Source organism: Haemaphysalis longicornis, unplaced genomic scaffold (assembly GCF_048455015.1).
Source record: "Haemaphysalis longicornis isolate Haplotype H1 unplaced genomic scaffold, Haemaphysalis longicornis Haplotype H1 scaffold_4, whole genome shotgun sequence".
NCBI classification, from domain to species: Eukaryota; Metazoa; Arthropoda; class Arachnida; order Ixodida; family Ixodidae; genus Haemaphysalis; species Haemaphysalis longicornis.
In genome coordinates, this window is record NW_027526361.1 from 170,690,050 (window position 1) to 170,705,624 (window position 15,575).

The window sequence follows — 15,575 nt, forward strand, 5'->3', positions numbered from 1 at the left end:
ACTGCTTAGCACGCATTTCAAGGGCTTTCTCAATGGTGCTGGCTTCGGTCACGAATTCGGCGACGGTTTTGGGCGGATTTCGGACAAGTCCAGCAAACAGTTCCTCCTTCACTCCGCGCATTAAGAAGCGCAACTTCTTTTCTTCTGTCATTTCGGGGTCCGCGTGGCGAAATAGCTGCTTCATCTCCTCAACGAAGATCACGACGCCTTCGTTGGGGTGTTGCGTGCGCGTTTCCAACAAAAGGGCGGCTCTTTCTTTCCGCACGACGGTAGTGAAGGTCTTAGTGAACTCGCTTTTGAACTGAGCCCACTTTGTCAAGGAGCTCTCGTGGTTCTCGAACCAAGTGCGAGCCGAATCTTCCAAGTAAAAGAAAACGTGCCGGAACGTTTCTGCGTCGTCCCACCTGTTGAATTTCCGGACGCGCTCCAGTTTCTCCAACCATTCTTCTGGGTCTTCTGCGGGGGCTCCTCGGAATGATGGCGGTTCCCGTGGCTGCTGCAGAACGACAGGAGGGTTGGCTTGGTTGAGCATGGTGCTGGTTGCGACGTTTTTCTTCTTCGTCTTCTCCGGTAGTAGACCGAACTCGGGTGGTAAATCTTGCACGCGGAGGCTGGCTCTTGTTGGACTGGCTTGGCGGCTTCCAGAGGTTGTAGTGGGCATGAAGGGTGCGTACCCAGCACCTCCACCAGATATCACGTAGCCAAGGACGAAGCAGTTGTCAACAAAGTGACGTACGTGCGTCGGCGAGCGTCGCAGAATCGAATGCCCCGGCGTCCGCACTGCAGGCTTTTTATATTTCGGCGCGCGTGGTTCTCGAAACGTCGATTCGCATCGAGAACATAGTAGATCCAAGAAGATTATTCTGGGCTGTTCACGTAAGATCGGAATGCTCTCCCTATCACAACAGATAACACATGCGGCACAGAAAGAAAGAATGGAACACGCGCTTCCCTTGGCGCAGAGATAACGCAGACCGGCGCAGCCGGGCGGTAAAAGCAAAACACAAATAAACAAACCCAATGTATGGTTCGCGGCAATATCTTCTTGGCTGTCTCCGTACAGTGCACAAGCGCCTCGAACTTGCCTTCCGCTTTGAGTTCGCTACTGGGCTTTACGGAGATAATGCATGCTCATTGTTGTGTTCTTGACTAGACGGAGGCAGTAGTCAACCGGGACGAGGAGACCATGTTTATTGGTCACCAGATGTTAGTCGAAGAACGCAGAGGATTAGGCGCGGCTGCTTAAAAGCGATAGCCGCAGCAGAGAACAGGGCAGATAGTGGCACTCCCTGAGCGGGCGCATGCGCAAGGACACGGTTCAAATGACACAACATCCCTTCCCCAACACAAGGTTCATTAGTCGGTGCTACGGCTTGTAGCGTTCCGGGGGTTGTCTTTTCCGCGTGCTGCGTCGGAGGACTGGTTGGGGATCCTTGTCCCTCTCCGGTTCTGATGCGCGGGCTTCGGGATAGGTAAGACCTGGCACGGAGGCCTGATCTGCAGACGTGGGGCTACGGGCTGCGATTGGCTTCACCGTAGCCGGTGGTAGGACCACAGTGTCCTCGGTCGAGGGCTGACTCGAGGCCGGCTGGACCGCCTTGGTAACCGAGACCGGCATGAGCTCCCCTGGAGCTGCGGTGCTTGCCCAGTCCGGAGTCCCGAGTGGGATTTGTTGGTGTGCCATGGGATTCCAGCCGTCCGGAAGCTCACATTCCGGGGCCTGATGGTACCTCGGGCCCTCCTGGAAGGTACATGGGCGTAAGTCATCGGCATGAACATAGCGCACCTCTCCTCCCGTAGACACAACGTATGTGCTGATGCTCACACGCCTGAGCACGGTTCCTTCGAGCCATCGGGCGTCACCTGGGCGCACGCCTTTCACTAATACGCGGGAGCCTTCACTGAATTCTTTGCAGCCTCCTCGCGTTTGGTTCGCCGACTCCCTTATTCGTTCCAATTTCTCGGTCATTCTTTTCTCCATATCTGGATGCAAAAGGCTCAACCGCGTCCGCGGCTTCCACGACAAGAACCGTTGCGCTGGAGTTTCATCTGTAGTACCGGTTGGGGTGTTGCGGTACCTGAACAGGAACTGGTCAATGCGATGCTGGAGAGTCTTTGATTCCCCAGTCCGCTGCTCGTCGAGGACCTGCTTGAAGAGATCTCTTTTTATGGTTTGCACACACCGTTCAGCGCTGCCGTTTGATGCTGGATGATAAGGAGGCGACTTCACATGCCGAATGCCATTCCTGCTCAAAAACATTGAAAACTGAGTTGACGTGAACTGCGGGCCATTGTCCGTAACCACTACTTCCGGCAATCCATAAGCAGCGAACACACTACGCAGTTTTTCCACCGTCTTTTCACTGTTCGTCGCTTTCATCACACACACTTCCACCCACTTTGAATGCGCGTCCACCAGCACAAGAAACCACTGTTGCTCTCGATACGCGAAGTCGAAATGCACTCTCTCCCACCTTCGCGTCGGCCAGCCCCACGACAACAATGGGACGCTGGGTGCAGAGTTTTGCGCCAGTTGACACGTCATACACTCTTTCACTGCTCGTTCTATGTCTTGAGTTAACCTCGGCCACCACACGTGACTTCTAGATAACATTTTCATGCGCGTCATTCCCGGGTGGCCCTCATGCAGCATTGATAACACCTTTTCCCGAAGCGCAACAGGCACTATCACGCGATTTCCCCAGGTTACACAATCCAGGTCAACAGACAGTTCGCTACGCCGTACAAAATAAGGGGCGAGTGTATCTTCTGCCACATGCGAAGGCCAGCCGTTTTGAGTGTAAAACAGAACTTTTGACAGGACCTTGTCCCTTTTCGTTTCCATTCTAATCTCTTTTGCAGACAGCGGAGTTTCGTCGAGCACAGAAAAAAAAATGTACGTCTTCCGACTCGGGTGCTTGGCTCGACAACTGCAAAGGCAACCGCGACAGTGCGTCAGCATTTGCAATCTCGCTAGCCTTGCGATAAACCCAGCGGTAGTTATAGGCTGCAAGAAGCAAAGCCCAACGCTGAGCACGCGCTGCTGCCATTGCGGGAACTGGCTTATCATGCGCGAGCAGGCCCAGCAATGGCTGGTGATCAGAGTATATGCTAAAGGATCGACCAAACAAGTATTTGGGAAATCTGCGCAGCCCGAACACTAATGCCAATGCCTCTTTTTCGATGTGCGCATACGCCTGCTCGGATTTACTGAGAATCCTCGACGCAAAGGCTATCGGCCTTTCCACTGGGCCTTCTTTGTGGAACAGTATAGCTCCCACTCCGTAGGCTGACGCGTCACAGACGAGGCCGAGATCCTTCGATGGGTCGTAGTGGGCTAATACCGTGTTTTGCGTAATCCATCCTTTGCTTGTTTGGAACACTCGCTCGGCCTCAGCTGTCCATTTCCATTTTGTGCTATCTCTGAGTAGGTCGTATAGCGGTTTTAGTTCTGCTGATAGGTTGGGAACGAACTTGCCATAGAAATTCAACAGTCCCAGATACGCCCGGAGTTCCTGTTTATTCTTTGGGGCTGGCGCTTCCTTTATTGCTGCTATTTTTACGTCTGAAGGCTTAATTCCGTTCCCGTCTATCACGTGGCCCAAGTAGGTCAGTGACGTCTCAAAGAACTTACATTTTTCTTTTTTCAGTTTAATTCCATGTTCCTTAAACCTAGCTAGCACGCTTTCCACCTTCTGATAGCACTCCTCGAAGGTTTCCCCAGCGATTAACACATCATCAATGTAACAGGATACTCTATCTAGGCCTTTTAACAGGTCATTCATTACCGCCTGAAAAATAGACGGGGCACTCGTGATCCCATAAGGTAGCCGTGTATACTGAAACAAGCCAAGATGCGTATTCACGGTGACCAAACTCTGCGAGTCCGGATCAAGTTCTAGTTGCTGGTAGGCCGTTGAGAGATCTAGGACTGTGAAGTATTTACACCCGTGCAACGTTGCGAAGATATCTTCCATTACTGGCAACGGGTAATGGTCCGTTCGGAGAGACTGGTTTACTGTCATTTTATAATCCCCGCAAATTCTGACCTCCCCGTTGGGTTTATAAACGAACACTAGAGGCGTTGCCCAGTCGCTACGTTGAACCGGAATTAGGACCCCAGCTCCTACCAGCGCCTGCAATTCTTTTGACACCGCGTCTCGCATCGCGAAAGGCACCGCTCGATGCTTGCAGAACACGGGCGTGCTCCCTTCTTTCAAAAGCAGTTTTACCGGGGTGCCTTTTATCAACCCAAGTTCGGGCTCGAACACCTCTAGAAATTTTTCTACCAGTTGTGCTACCTTGTCTACGCTGACACCGCACACGCTCAACCAGTCCAGCTTAAGAGCCTCCAGCCAATCTCGACCCATCAGCACCGTCTCACATTTCTGTGGCGTCCGCACGACAACTAGCGGGAGGGTGACCGCCTGACCATGGTGCTCGACCGGTACCTTCACCCTCCCCACGGTCTGCAGGGGAACGCCCCCGTACGTTCGTAGCCTAATTCGGCAACTTTCCAGGGCTAGGTCTGGCCAATACTTCACAAACACACTTTCAGGTACAATCGAAACAGATGCCCCCGTGTCGATTTGCATTCGCACATTTCTACCTGCCACCTTAACGTTCACCGTATAGCTAGGATGGCTACTGTCGCAGGCAAATATGTTATGCAGCACAAGTTCGTCCTCACCGTTCATTGTCTCTAGGTTGTCACGGACGTCGTCCACGGCCCGCACCGCGCGCGATGAGGCAGCCTTGCAGACCCTCGACAGATGACCCATCCGCTTGCATAGATGGCACTTGTATTTCCGGAACGGGCAGGACCTTCCGTCGTGGGATGATCCACCGCAGCGGAAACAGTCTGGCATTTCGATGGGGTGTTCCGCTCCGTCGGCTGCTGCTGCTGGCTTGGCTGAAGCTCTAGCTGCGGGCGTGGCCCGGTAGGTGTGGCGAACATCATGCACTTCCTCCGGTTGTCTCGTAGCTGGTTGAAACTTTCTAGTCTCGGCCGAGCTAGTTCAACACTTTTGGCAATGTCGCACGCTGTGGCAAAGGTCAATGTGCTCTTCTTGAGAAGTTCCGCTTGGGTCGGTTGGTCTTTTAAGCCGGCCACAAACCGGTCCCGCAACGCTTCTTCCAGAAAGGGCCCAAATTCACACGACGACGCCAGCCTTTTTAATTCCACGGCGAATGCAGCCACACTCTCACCTTCATGCTGGGACCGGCGATTAAACCGGAACCGTTCCGCAATCACCATTCGCTTGGGGGCGTAATGCTCCTTGAGAACGGTGACGAGCTGACTGTATTCCTTCTCCTCAGGCTTTGCCGGGGCGAGCAGGTTCTTTAAAGTGCGGTAAGTCTTCTTGCCCATGGCGGTCACGAATGTCGAGACTTTCAAATCATCGCTCACCTTCACGGCGCGGACGTAGTGTTCAAACCGCTCCACGTATGATTCAAAGTCTTCGTCCTCATCTTCGTCGAATCGCTCGAACTGGCCTAGCGAAGCCATGTCGCTGTATCGACCCGGCTGCCTCCGTTGATTCCTGGTCACGGCAATCCCATCCTCGTCGCCACTGTTGTGTTCTTGACTAGACGGAGGCAGTAGTCAACCGGGACGAGGAGACCATGTTTATTGGTCACCAGATGTTAGTCGAAGAACGCAGAGGATTAGGCGCGGCTGCTTATAAGCGATAGCCGCAGCAGAGAACAGGGCAGATAGTGGCACTCCCTGAGCGGGTGCATGCGCAAGGACACGGTTCAAATGACACAACACTCATCGCATTAAAAACTTCAAATGCATCAGTCCATAAGTGCACCGACCATGAGTTACTATTGTTATATATAATGTGTTTCAGGGAAGACCTAAAGTAATTTAATAAGAAAAACCTTCACAGGTAAAATTGCTTTTCGTGGGCCAAGGGCCTTAGCGGGAGCTATAAAGCGCGTTCCAAGAGGAATTTAGGAGAATAATGAACAAGAATTTCTTAATTCACTGTCTAAACATATTACTTTTATGCTTGGTTGTAATGAGGACATTGTGGGGGATTATGAGTTATTGATGTATCAGTAGCAATTACAATTTTCGAAATTGTAATTACGGGCAGAGCTACGGCGCTGAGAACATCTGCTCTCCAGATGGGCGCAGCGGGCTCCGTGCGGAAGCTGACCGCCGTAAAGCCACGTCCACGCACTGATATCACTTGGAGATCTATACGTGACACGCACGCCGTGTTTGATCTGAGCTCCGAGGTTTCAGACCAGATGCTAGTCACCTCCCGAGGTCTCCAGGTCGCTGCGGCCCTGTGGGCAGCCGCCACCGCCCCATAAGGGGGAGCTCTTTCAATAAATGTTATTTCTCTCGCTCTCTCTCGGCTTGAACTGAGGCAAGCGGCATTTGAACAGGCCGAAGGCATCGGATTTGTAGATTACAAGGTTGTCAGCTTCTTTCACTTGCATATTCTTTTATAATATTTGCACATGCATTGTAGCAACCGCACGTAAATGGTGGCAGGTCGCAGCCACACTCGGCAATCGTGATAACAACTCACATTTTGCGGGCGAGGAAGTTCCACAGGATTATGAAGACAACGCCGGTTGCCCCTATTCTGGGGCCGAATTCTCTAAAACGACGGGGCGTCGCTTTGAAACGACGTGGCAGCGCCATGCAAATGCATGTGTTCTGGGGTTGGGGCCGTCGCTTTGGGGCGGCCGGCTGGGGCAATCAGCGCAGAAAAGCGCCGTGGCAAGGGCGCGAAGTGACACCCACTGCCCCCCCGTCGCTTCACTTGTCGCTTCGCGCCCTTGCCACGGCGCTTTTCTGCGCTGATTGCCCCAGCCGGCCGCCCCAAAGCGACGGCCCCAACCCCAGAACACATGCATTTGCATGGCGCTGCCACGTCGTTTCAAAGCGACGCCTGTTTTTTAGAGAATTCGGCCCGAAGATAAAGCGCGGCGTGCGTGAGATTGGTACAGCGCTTATTGACATGAGCGCCTGGGCGCTGATTTGCGGCCCTCCGCTGCCACACGGAGGCCGTTGTCACTACAGGTGTTCACGCATTTAAAATTTTGGAAATGTAATCTTGATATCAAATAGCTCGTGATCTTCTACAATTTCCTCAATACAACCAACCAGTAGCTGCAATATTTGAGAGGTCAATTGAAACATTGTTGTCATAATTACCCAAGTTACACTAAAACATGCTTGTTAGCGCCCAACACGTCTCTTGACCCGTTGTAACAAGAAAAAGCAGGTGAACTCCGAAAGCCGATTTCTTGAAAATAATTTGTCTTTCCTCTAATACCCTCAAGAATGTTTATGCCATTAGAAGGCGCTGTGTAAACTATATGAGCTACATAGTTTTATTTTATTTCATTTATACATACTGCAGCCCAATTGGGCTATCGCAGGAGTGGGTTGGTACATAGAATGGTACTTTGGTACTTTTCTGCACAGAATAACAGATAAAAACACAACACATTTAAATTCACTTATTCATAAAGTTCAGACATAATAGATAAAAAGTACAGCAAGACATTGAAATTATGCAAAACTGACATAAGAATCAATTTAAATTCTGCAAACATTTTTGCAACGGCAATGACCTAATTTCACCTGGCAGTAGGTTCCATTTTTCAATTGTTCGCGGGGAGAAGCTGTACTTAAATAGATTAGTTCGTGGAGAAAAAGTTGCAAGGTTGAGTTTGTGGCTATTTCTGGTAGATTTAAGTTCATCGGGCGACAAATAGCTATTCTGTTGTGAGTAGCGTGGAGTATTCGTAAGAATATGTAAAAGTTTAGGATATTCGCGTTCACGGCGCTCGGACAGGGGTTGTAATTCTAGTGTAGCAAGGTGGGATGACGGCGAAAAGCTGCAATCGAAACAGCGTAAAATAAAACGAATGTATCTTTTCTGAACAGATTCAAGTGTGTTAATTTCAGATACTTTATAAGGGTTCCAGATGCTACAGGCGTATTTAAGATGGGTCGGATAAGCGTTTTATATGTTAGCAATTTCGTTTCGAGTGGAGCTTCCCGCAATGTACGGTTTAGTAGCCTAACTTTTTTAGAGCTTTGTTGCATGTATAATCAATGTGCCTTGACCAAGACAATGTAGGTGTGAAGATGACCCCCCTGTACTTATATTCGCTCACCCGCTGCAGGGAAGAGCCATTGAAAGAATAATTAAACAGAGAAACGGAACTGCGTGTACTGAAAGATAAAGTGACTGTTTTTGTAAAGTTAATATTCATATGCCACGCCTGGCACCACCTGAAAAATTGAGCAAAAGAATCATTCACCAAAATATGATCATCATTCGTGTTAATTACATAGGACCACACGCAATGGTCAGCATAGAGGCGGATGTTTGCGGATATTTAATTAGGCAGATCATTTATGTACAATAAGAACAAAAGTGGCCCCAAGACCGAACCCTTGGGAACTCTGGATGACACATGTACTACCGACGAATTTGTGGAGTTAAACGAAACATACCGGGAGCGATCATGTAAAAAGCCAGCAATCCAATCAACTAAGGCCGAGTTGTAAAGTATAACGCGAAGTTTATGAAGAAGTTTTGAATGGGTAACTGTGTCGAAAGCCTTAGATAAGTCTATAAAAATTGCGTCAATTTGATTTCCTTTGTCAAGAGCCTTGGCAATGTCATGGGAAAAATCAACAAGTTGAGTACTAAACAAGTACTAACTAACAACAAGTACTAAAGCCGCAATGAAAACCATGCTGGACGTTACACAAAGTGTTATTGCATTCAAGAAACTCCATAATATGACTGAAGATTATATGTTCGATAAGTTTACATGATTGAGACGTTAATGAAATCGGACGATAGTTCAATGGTGACTGCTTGTTGCCGGATTTAAACATGGGAAATATTTTAGCCAATTTCCATGCTAACCGGACAGTCGCAGTATATAAAGATTTATTAAAAATTACAATTAAATACCGGCTCATCCACACAAAATATCTAACCAAAAAAGCATTGTTAATTCCATCAGGACCGCAGGATTTCTTATTGTCCAGGTGCAAAATTAAATTTAGAACCCCCTCGACAGACACGGTTATATCGCCAATTGAGTAATACGACTCGCGTGGAAAATCGGGTATTTCGAAGTTGTCTGTTATGAATACTGACTGGAAGTACTCATTCAAGGCAGTGGCGATAGTTATAGGGTCACTAGACGGGACATTGTTAACTAGGATAGTATTAGTAGAGGCTGAAGAGGGTATAATTGAACTCCAAAATTTCCTGGGGTTAGTTTTCAGTAAACCTTGTAATGTAACCTTAAAGTAAAAATCTTTAGATGAATTCATTTTGAGGCGGAGCTCTTCTTTAGCTTCGTTAAATTCGGCGTTTTTAAGGGTATCACCTTTTAGTTTTGCACACCTTAACCTCGCAACACGACGCGACAGGTGAAGTATATACCGCCAGATCCAAGGGAGGCGAGGATTTTTCTTTTCTGTTTTAGGGGGCACAAAGCTCTGTAGACAGGTTAACCCGCCGCGGTGGCTGAGTGGCTAAGGCGTTGCGCTGCTGAGCACGAGGTCGCGGGTTCGATTCCCGGCCGCGGCGGCCGCTTTTCTGATGGAGGCGAAAAGCAAAAACGCCCGTGTGTGCGAGATTTCGGCGCACGTTAAAGATCCCCAGGTAGTCGAAATTAATCCGGAGCCCTCCATTACGGCGCGCCTCATCGCCTGCGTTGCGTCGGCGCGTTAAACCCTACAATCAATCAATCAAATCTGTAGACAGGTTGCAACAATATTTTCGAACGAAGCCACCAAGAAATTCAAATCATTGGACAAACTAAATTTTTCGGAATTGTCAAAAGAATCGCTTAAATATTCGATAATGGAGGAATCATCGGTACGTGAAAAATCAGGAAATGTAGAGCAAACAAAGCAATTGTTGCGAACCGGAACGTGTATGGAAACAAGAACAGCCATGTGATCTGAGATGCCATCAGTAACCTCGCATTCATAGCCGTTATCTAATAGATGGGGACTAACAAATACTAAATCTAAAACTGCGGCACCTCTAGTGTTGGCTTCGACGATTTGTTTCAAGCCAAAGGATAATAAGAAATCTAAAAGAACTTTGCTTATTTCCATGTCATAACCGGTGAGAGATAAAGAAGGCCACAGAATACCGGGAGCGTTAAAATCGCTGAGACAGATCAAGCTTGAAGACGAGATACGCGCGTGCATGAACGAAGTTAAGGCGAGTAACTGAGCTAGGTTCGATGACGGCGGACGATAGATAACACCGAAGGTAATGGCAAAGTTCCCGAAAAAAACCTTGCACCAAACGGATTCGGTGTCAGGCGGGCTGGGGAGTACTGAAAATTGAAGGTCAGACCGCAAAAATAACGCAACACCTCCCCCTCTCCCATGTCGCCGATCAGTTCTAAGAACAGTGAAACCTGGTGGTGTTACCTCTCTGTCGTAAACGTGTAACCATGACTCAGTCACGCCAACAATATGGGGTTAATGGGTGGCGACCAGTGAAAGAAAATTTGGGAATTTATTAACTAAGCTTCGGGAATTTATTAACTAAGCATTAAGGACGCGCAATGGATCTTGTATGTTACTTGGGCGTCAGGGGGTTACAGTAGCAGCGTTGGACGCGGCTTTTGGAGGGCGAGAAGGAACCCTGACGAGGGTGTTACTATTATAGTCCCAGTTGTACCGAACATTATCAATTAACGCGTGGTCGAAGCTTAAGCGAACCATCGAGCCATTATCACGGAAGGGCTTAGCTGCCTCCCATATTTATTTCCGGATTGAACGTATGCGTTTAGAAAAGTCTTCTGAAATGCGAAAGTCAGAATCTTTAAGCTTGTGGCCATTTTTGAGGGCGTTTGTTTTTTCGCGGTAGTCAAGAAGTTTCATTTTAACCGGGCGCGGGCGATCAGCATGCTTCTGGCCAATCCTGTGGCACCTTTCAATACTAGGACAATCGATTTCAAGCTCTTTCCCGAACCACGCGGAAATGTTAGACAGCAGAATGTCGTGGGTTTCATCAGGCGCCTCAGGAAAGCCGTGCAACAGCAAGTTATTACTGTGGGAACGATTTTCTAACTCATTATTGCTCAAAGAGAGTTGGTCGATTTTGATTTTTAGTTGATGAAGCTCACTTTCCACACAGCCGTTGAGCGTGGCAGATGGAAGGGCGGCAGGAACCGACTCCAGTGCGGAGACGCGTGCCTCTAGGCCGTCAAACCGGGAGTAGATCATTTGATTAAAGTTCTTGATTTCTGTTATTTCCTGCGATATGCGTTTCTGCCCCTGAATTAACTCCTCAAGCATTTTAGGTACGGCCGACAGGTCAACAGCATTGGCTTCTGGGGTCACGGTTTCCTCAGCCATAGAAAAGTTTCGCAAACGAGTATCAGAGGCCGGAACATCCTTTCCCTTCGGTTGCTTATTGGGCCCAGGGTTAAGTTCAACATCGCCACACAAAAGAAGCCTCCTGACGCAGTAAAGTACGGCACAGCATAAATTCACACAATCATGAGAACAGGTGCAATCGTGTGGGCAAGAAAACAGCCGCAGAAAACGATTATTGGAGCGAATGCATTTCGCATTGTTCAGGTAACCTAGCTGCGCAAACAGCAGAAAGCGGTTGAGCATCACGCTAGCGCTGCTGTGTTCCTGCCCACTGAAGAAGGCAGCCGTCGAGGACGCTTTTATAAGCTCTGCTGGTGCAGTCACCATGCCGAAGTCAGCGATGATTGGAGGGGCCAGAGTGACGTCACGGAAGATAGGGGGCGCAGACCATCAGCTGACGGGGCGATGAACAGGCCAGGACTATCTACAGTGAAATAGATATGCAAGCCGAATTGTCCACGTGCAGAAGCATTGTCGGAGAACGGCTGACAAACACATTGGCATCGCAGCGAAGAGAGTGGGACGGGCCGGGCACGGGAACGGCACAGCAGGCAAAAAACTGCGCAAAAACCAGAAAGCCGTTGAGCATCACGCTAGCGCTGCTGTGTTGTTGCCCACTCCTTCTGCTACTACTACAGTTCCTACTGCTTTTTGCAAGAACTTGTAGATTTTACGTGTGCCTGTATGATGGGTGTTTACCATACAAGAGCAAAGTTGCCGTTTTCGCGGGTCTATCAATTTTTCTTTTTTCAATCACTTCCGCTTTGTTTTTGTCGGTCTTGAATGGGCTAACTACTGGTCGCCTAATAAACATGATTGTGCGATAAGGAGGCACAAAAATGTGATATGCATTATAATTCTACGATGTTCGTCACCTTTATCAAATTTCAGCTTTAGATGCATTGCACTAATTATAAGGATTCGGGGATATACCGCATAAATCAAGCCACAATTTTCTTCGTAATGGCTCGAAAAGCGAACGCTTAGGCTTAATTTCCAATTTAAATAATTATACCGCATTCCTGTTCGAAGAACAACAAAAGTAAATTCAGACCGACACTTAAAACACTTACATGTGATACTGCGACAGCTTGTCGTATATGTGCCTGAAATACACGCTGTACGCTCAATGAAAAAACAATCACCTCATTTTAAAAGCATGATTCACGCACTGTTTTATCATTTATTTTTCTGCGTTTTGATGTATCTCTGTGGTAAAAAAATTACGCCTACCTCCCCTCGTGGGAACCCTGGTGTGATGCGACGCTGAGGGGGGTTCAAGCGCAAGCGGAGAGCAACCGTCGACCGAAAGGCCGCCAGAGAGCGGCACAATGGTTATATGCGCAGCGCACCCGAAGGAGAGGAGACCGCGGAGAGAGAGAGTGCCGCGGCTATGACGCAACACAATCCAACACAATCCAATTTAATCCAATGCAATCCAAATCCAATCCAAGTCAAGCCAAGCCAATCAAACCGAAACCAATCCAATGCCCCTCGCGAGAGAGTGTTCGGTATCGCAGAGGAGAGGGGGAGAGTGGCTGCGGACAACAACAACGAACGCACGCGGACAATGACAACGGACGCACGCCGGAAGGACAGGGCCGCCGACAAGAGATGCGCTCTGCGTCGCATATAAAAAGGTTCCGCTTACATTGAAAGCACGTTATGTTTTATTCTGTACGTAGGAGTGACGCAGGCGGGCGCACACAGCAATTCCCCCGAGCCACTCGCATCTCAGAAGAGTAATCACCTACTTCTCCGTGGCCACGTCGAGAAGCAAGGCACCCTGACCAGCGAACCTGCTGCGAACTGGGGCATTGCCCAACAGAGACTCGAACGCTGAGAAGAGGGTGATAGGGTTCACCTTTCTGAAGTCCTGGTCACTCTTTGTCGGGGAGACTATCACAGGTATGCCGACGGCACGCTTTTTGCGGTGACTCACTAGCTTGAATTCTTCCTCATCCGCGTCAGTCATTTTAGCGACGACTTCTCCTTCACCCACAATAGTATAATCGTCTCCACACACAACTGGGAGTCCTCTGAAGAGGCAGCTAAGCGCTTCTCAGCAGGGGGGGGGAGCGGTGGTAGCGTCACTCCTTGGTAGCGGTGCTATCCTCAATCCGGTGGTAGCGTCACTCGTTCTGCGGTGCCCGTTGAGGCCGGTGCATAGTTTTTTGTTGCGACTACCGACGGCACAACCTCCCAGCACTACGTTTTCCGGGGCGTTCCACAAGGCATTGTTCTTAGCCCGCCATAGTTCAATCTCACGTTGATCGGACTTCAAAAAGCCATACCAACCACTGTACATCTCTGCATGTATCCTCATGTTATTTGCATCTGGGCATCAGGGGTTCCACGTCCTCAGGTTCGGCAGGCCTTCAAAAAGCCGTGACCCACACATACGCACTCTTGCGTCTACAAGGACTTGAAACAGCACCAGATAAGTGTGCAGTGGTTGCATTTACTCGTAAAACAATGTCGCAATATCGGATATATTTAAATAAACACCCCATTTCTCACGTGAAAAGTCACCACTTTCTTGGAATCATGATCAATCGGGACTGATCATAGACAGCACAAATCTCATCTCTGAAAAAAGGCTCACTGGAATTATCCAACTTTTCAAATTTCTTGCTGGAAAGACTTGGGGCTTTTCTATTCCCTCAATGCTGCATCTTTACAATGCAATATTTCTTAGTGTTCTACTTTACAGCCTGCTCATTCTGCCCAATACAAGCGAAACCAACTTGTGAGAAATTCAGGCAATACAAGTCCGATGTCTCCGGACGCGTCTTGGTCTACCGCGTTGCTCCTGAAGAGTAGCAACCATATGCACCACAAGAGACCATCCGATAACGACGTACATGGCTCACACTCTGGGCTCACATTACACATTTCCCTGGCTGCCTCATCACCACGTTGCATCCTTCCCATAAACTAGACCACAGGCATCCTTTTCTAAGATACTCGCCGCTCACTACGAGAGCCTTCCCTCAGGATACACACCTGCGGCACGACCATCATCACCGCTTTGGTGCCTCTCGAAGCCAGAAGTGCATCTAACCGTCCCAGGAATAACCAAGAAATCGGATGTTCCGCTACAAGCTCTCCAACAGCTGTCTATGCACTTTTTAGATGAAGCCTACAGAGACCGGATTCATGTCTACACTGATGGCTTGGTAATGAACTCCAGTTTTGCGGGAGCTGTTTTGTGCCCGCCAGATCGGTAGACATTCAATTCAAGCTGTGCAAGTTAACAACATCAACTGCATCCGAACTCACAAGTATTCGCGAGGCTCTTCTGTACCAAAAGCAAGAATTGCCACAAAAATTCCCTCTGCTTTGCGATTGGAGGCCAGCTCTCCAGTTTCTGCGGTCTGCTCTTCGCCGCGGCCTATACGAACAGCTTGTGGCCGACATTCGCTAAGAGTATGACTTCCTACTGATGCATGGGCACAATATTATTTTTCAATGGCTCCCTAGCCACTGCGGCATTTATGGGAATGAATGTGGAGACAAAGCGGCTCATCATGCCCTTGGAAGTGCCCAGTTGACCGGCATCCCGTTATCACGCCATGATGAGGCGAGGTCACTGCGTGCCATCGCACGCACAATCACGCTGACTGTTCGGAACACGCCGGAGTTTTAAACTCCCGCCTCTGCTTGCTCGACCCTGACCTGCAGCGCCACTTCCCCGTTAACTAACCACGCTCGGATGCAACCCTACTGTGTCGGCTGTGGGTAGGAGTTGCTTTTACCAACGCTTACTCATTCACTATCGGCATGACTGACAGCCCTGCTTGTGACGTGTGCGCCACGGACGAGACAATTGAACATCTCGTGTGTCACTGTGCCCGGTTTGCAACGCAGAAGCTGCACCTGTCAACAGCAATCCAGGAACTCGACAACCAGCTATTAACTGCGCGGACTGTTTTGTGCCACAGGCATTGCCCATCGCAGTACGAAAAGGCCACAAAGGCATTACTTCGTTTCCTAAAGAACGCAGGCCTGTATGAACTATTGTAGAGACAGTGTATACCAATGTTCATTTATCTTTTATTAAGTTCATTGTTTCAGTTTATGCTTTATTATCACCCCTTGTTTTCTTTTTGTAATTATCTTTTTCTTTCTTACTCCTCAAGCTCTATTCCATGTCTTTTCAATACCATTT

General features: G+C 48.9%; 1 pseudogene across 1 annotated transcript; it reads right to left on the reverse strand.

Moving 5' to 3' along the window:
* Window positions 1-1,272: 1,272 nt before the first annotated feature.
* Window positions 1,273-5,604, reverse strand: LOC144179509 (uncharacterized; annotated as a pseudogene). The gene is made up of 2 exons (XR_013324265.1): window positions 4,691-5,604; window positions 1,273-1,741 (listed from the first exon to the last, which is right to left on the reverse strand). The product of XR_013324265.1 is annotated as an uncharacterized LOC144179509 (transcript).
* Window positions 5,605-15,575: the final 9,971 nt, after the last annotated feature.